Source organism: Pelophylax lessonae, assembly GCF_965119305.1.
Source record: "Pelophylax lessonae genome assembly, chromosome: 8".
Lineage (NCBI taxonomy): Eukaryota > Metazoa > Chordata > Amphibia > Anura > Ranidae > Pelophylax > Pelophylax lessonae.
Genome location: NC_138775.1, coordinates 28,241,891 through 28,247,467, shown reverse-complemented (window position 1 = coordinate 28,247,467; position 5,577 = coordinate 28,241,891).

The window sequence follows — 5,577 nt, the reverse complement described above, 5'->3', positions numbered from 1 at the left end:
AAACAATCATTCACTATATCTTTACTAATGAAAAAATTAATCCGGAACTCAATCCAGATCACAAATGGGACTCATATTTAGGGGTAACATACGCAAGAGAGGAATTAGACCAAATTCTTCATCCCTTTCATTTCACCAACTTGCAAAATCCTCCACAGCCTCGACCTCCTCACCGGTCAGTTTGGGATTATAGTCCCCAATGGTTATGCCTGCTTAAATCAACTGGCTACTTAATTAATATAGTATAATTAGCAGTCAACTATTCCTAATTGTTCTGGTACCAATCACCTACTGACGTATTCTTTGCTCTTTATTGGAACTAAAGAAGCGGCTTCTATAAGCAAATAAATGTCTTCAACATTACAGAACAAGTCCGGTTGAATGTGACTAACTACTACTATACATCCTTGTGACTTATCTGATCACTGTGGTGTGTGGACATATTAGGGAAGATTAACTAAAACTGGGGAGTGCAAATTGTGGTGCAGCTATGCATAGAAACCAATCGGCTTCCAGGTTTTATTGTCAAAGCTTAAATGACCAAGCTAAAGTTAGAAGCTGATTGGCTACCATGCACAGCTGCACCAGATTCCGAATGCTCCAGTTTTAGCAAATCTCCCCCTTTATGTGTGTTCTATCCAGGGCTGGCCCAAGACATTATTCTCCTGGGGTCCAAGAATGAAATGCTGCCCCCCCCCCAAAAAAAATCACGCCCAACAAAAGGCCCCCACATCCATTATTTTATATAAATATAAAATTTGGAAAACATTATATATACTGTGATCTTCTTCCATAACTCACCACCGGACCGGTCCACCAAACACCCATTGTCTGTCCTCAGTCCTCCTGTCACTCCTGTGTATGCCGTGCCCACCGCCCTAGAAGATTCAGCCTGCCCTGCGTGAGATGGAGTGTGCTGATGTCTGACCTCATTGCCCACACCACAATCCCGTAAAGGACGTTCCCTGGAGGAGAAGCTCCGCCTCCTCATACTCATCAGTTTGCCCTACCAGCGGCAGTAGGTGATCGGGAAATGCCGCTCGTAACGCGCTGCAAACTGATGACACACAAAACTGCTGGGAAAAAAAATCTTGGAAGTTAATTTGGCGCCCCTCTCTAATGGACCCAGTGGGACCCATGGTAGGGCCGGCCCTGGTTCTATTACATTCTGTGTGGCTGTATTTCTTTTGCAAAAATAAAGAAATATGGTATATGAGTCACATTAGGCATGACATAGGGGGCTGTTGGGTCACCAAAGTTACAAGCTTTCTCCAACTTCACTCAGAGTAGCCTTGAAATCGAAATGGTTTGTAAACATCATTTTCGGCAACGTGAGCTTACATTAACGACCTACGCTGGTAGTCTGCTCCATCAATCCATCAACCGGCGTGTAAACTAGCACTTCCTCATATTTCTCCAGCGCTGCTACCATCCGTCTTGAGACCGCGACCTCTCTTGTTCGGCGTCAAAGATAAAGCCGGCTCTGTATTAGAAATATTACAGTAGCCGGTGTTCATGCTGTTTTTGAACAGATCACTTTAAAAAGCTCACCCTCCCCTTTTTTGCATAAAATTACACCCAGGGCACATACTTCGCTCTCACACTGAGCGCATTCTGCTGAGCTATTAGACAAATAAAGCTTCTCTTTTACCCTCCCACATCCGTCCCAAGGGCCGAAGTCAGTGACTCCAGCGCCGGGTATCGAATGCTTCGTCCTAATTTCATCCCAGCCGTTGACAACACAGGTGTCCTTTTTCTGCTCTCAAGACCTCAGTTCTAGGATTCCTTGATCAAATTGAAATTAAATCATTTTTTTTTTTTTCCTCCCACCGGGGGGAACATAGTAAAAAAAAAAAAAAGAAAAGAAACAAGAGCTAAACTTGTACAAGTCCCCTTGAAAGTTTTTTTTTTTTTTTTTTTTTTTTCGTACGCTACCAACGAAAAGTTTTGCTATACAATGAATGATTCATGAGCTTGTTTTCAAAAATGTCTCAACAGTTATTTTCCTAACACTGGTAAAATCAAAGCGAAATGTGTTGAAATGGCCATTAAGGTATAATTTACATGGCCTGGTCCAAGGGCACATTGTTTTCTAAAGTTGGGGAAAGCCCAAGGAAGAAATTGACAGCAGCTAATTCTAAGTATAAAACTAAAGCCAGCCATAGACGGAGCGCTTTTTTTGCCCTAAAACCATAAAATTGCTCGATTCCCATATCAACACAGATAGTGTTGAAGGGAAAATACCTCCTGCGGAACCTTTGTGTTCTCTCCGCGAGGGGGCAGGAGAAGCCATGAACACAGTGATTACTACTAGTGGCTATAATTGTCGCTAGCAATATTCTCATTTAAAGTCCAACAGGCTGGTTTAACCAAGTTGATCAATCGATCAACTTGGGTAAATGCAGCCTGACCATACATGGTCCAATTCTCAGCTGGTCCCTGCTGATCCAGCCAAGATCTGAACCATCTATGGCCCACTTAAAGCTGCCTATACACAGATAGTGATGGTTTAGTCTGCAGGCTGCATAAAAGAAATCTAACAGGTTCCTCCATCCATGCTAAACAGTGTGTATGGATGAGACTCCCACTGCGCCTATTGTATTGTGACCACAGGAGCCACCGGCTGTCATAATACCCAAACAGTGGCTTTATCTGATTGGTGAGTTGAGGAAAGTGGACAATTGGACCTGCAAGGTTATCTTTTTGGTATTGATGGCATGAAGGGTTAGTTCACCATTACAAAAAAACTGCCTAAGCAACTGTACAGCTTTGACTAATGCCCTTGCTATAGGTGGAGGCCTTTTACATACTTCCTGAAGCCTGGCTATAAAACTCAAAGAGTGTCAGGACCCAGATCTGAACCCACAACCTCTGCTGTGTTTGGTAGTATTTCTTCTCACTGAGCCACCTGGGATGCTGGACAGCTCTCTCCCTGATTCCTTAGACAACCTTTCCTTGTGCCTTGTTTCTCTTGAACCTTGAACCCTCTTCTCCTCCCATGAACTTCCTAATTAAACCATACCTTTGCACTTCCTGTTTGCCAGATTATTGTGCTCTCTCCAACCAATATCTCGCTCCTGTTGCTCCTGTCGACATCCATATCTTCGCTACTTCTCGGTACTGACCTTTGGCTTGTTCTTCGACTACGCTTCAGCTGGATCCCAGCCTGCAACTATTTGTTACTGATCTTTGGCTTGTTTACTGACTATGCTTCTGTTTGATCCCTTCCTGCTATCTGTTACTGGACCCCGCCTTGCTCACCTCCTGGTTGGGCAATCCTGAGGACCATGAGCTGGCACTAACACACAGCAAAACCCATCTCTACCATCAGGAGCTCTGGTGAATATCGGTTAATGCTTGGACCCCGCACCTCATGCGAGCCTGCATCATCCGCCTTTGTATCCCTATCCAGTTGGTCAGTGGGAGCCTCTCTACTGCTTTTGCTACTGGTCTCCAAAGCAGACCCCTGACCGTAAACCAGAGATGGCATCATCCCATTCTGCCCTGATCCCAACCTCCTTACACGCATGGTCCACTACCTCCTCTGTCACAGCATCGCTGAGCTCTGAGCTACTGCAACGAGAGAGAGAGAGCGCATGTGCAGAGATTTGAATTAGAAAATAACTCACTCCTGTGATGATTGAGACAAGCAGTAAAAGCTGGGAGTGTCTTAGCAACATCCTAACAAGAAGGCAGGATGTGGGGATGCCGTCCCTGGGAGTTTTTCAGGCCATGCTTTAGGAGGTTTGTAGATGGTCTACACCTATAGCCAGGATATTATCCAACTTTAGTGAAAGCTGCACAGTTTGTTTTGTATCTTTAGGTACACCTTACATGCATAGGACATTTTTTGGTAAAAGTGAACTAAGCCTTTAGGCACCTTTCACATGACCTCTCTGATCGGGTCCAACTGTCAGTGTTTCAGGTGGATTAGATTGGATGGTCTATTTATCCCTATGGACTGGCAGGTGTAAACTTACTTGTGTCCATTTAACCTGCCTACCTCTGATCCGATCTGGTCAGCTAAAAACAAATGGAAGGGGATCCATTCTTCTCCGTGTAGGCTGATTGGAGGGCAGTCGGGTGTCAACAGACAGTGGAGTCTGTTTATATCCAGTCGCCCATCGGCTCTGCAGAAACTGAGAGGACACGGATGTGTCATCTGCCCGCTCTGCCTGCTATGAGCAGATCCCTGCTGATTGGAACAGAGTCTGCCCCACAAGAAAGGGGCTTACAAGTATTGATGTTGATGTAAGTGGGATCTAGTTCTCAGGCAGACGGCTTCTTCATCTCAGAGAATCTCCATGGTCTTCTTGGCTAGTAGTCTAATGTAACAAAAATGTAAATTAAACGCCACTTTCTAAATGGTTCAGATATGACTTTATTGCAGAAAAAGTCAGGAAGAGGATCACAAGAGTAACCAATGCATTTCGATCCAAAGAGTAGGATATGTGATTGGAAAAATGTCCCTTTATCAGTCCAAAAAAAAACAAAAACATAAGGACATCTCCATATCAATACAATATTAATGCAATATTCCTTCCTCGGGTTCATAGTTTAAACCAAACACCTGAAAGCCAATAGTATTAAATGTACAAAAAATGTATGTAACCAACGGAGCTGCAGAGTGTGGGTCCCCCTGGGTTACCGCTAGCAACAACAGTACCTTTAGGCATGTTTTTCAAGAGGGAGCACCTCAAGCAAGAACCAGTCCAGTTTCTTTGGTTTTTAGGGTTTATTTGAGAACTTGGATGGGAGAAGTGGGATACTCCAACAACTGAACTATGCACAATTAGGCAGGGACACTGAAAAATGCTGCTTGAAGCTGGTTAACGTTGACTGACGCTGGTCACGGCTAGGCCACTTACCAGAACTTCACCTCTGACTGTGGAAAAGTCCCTTGTGCTCCCCAAGGTACTCCTTCCTGAGGTAGCTGACTTTAGATCAAACTGTATCGCTGAACGATTCATGGCCCTTCCTGGCGCCCTCTTTACTCCCCAAACTTCAGGGTTTTACTACTTGGCACCCCCTTTACTGTAGACTCCCGGGTAGCTGGCTCCTAAATCCCCTTGGACCTTTCTGGAGTGGTCCCCTCTCCTACGCAGACCCCTGGACAGATCTTGAGTACTCACGACACTGTTTTTCCAGAATATCTCTGCCCAGCAGCTCCACTAAGTCAGCAACTCTGGATCCCTTGCAGCCCAGTCCAACCTTCGGTCCCTAGGCCGACTGCCCGGACCACCTTCACACTTTTACAGGAAGAGAGACAGCCGTCACCTCCTCCTGGGACTGATGCTCCCGCCAAAAGACACTCTGTCACATGCTCCCTCAGGATTTATTTCCAATCCCAGGGTGCATTGCGGCAATCACCGCCCACTGGGACAGTCATAAACCCTGATGTGCTATTGGCCAGGTTTCCTCCACTGTCCAACAAGGTCCCTCATAGGATACAGTGGGGAGACTCACCAGACTCAACAGATCACACCTGGAAGCATGTGACAGATTCGCAAACTGATCAGGCCCCCCCTGATAAGCAGACTTTTTTGTTGCCGTACGCATCTCCTGCATCTCCTGTAC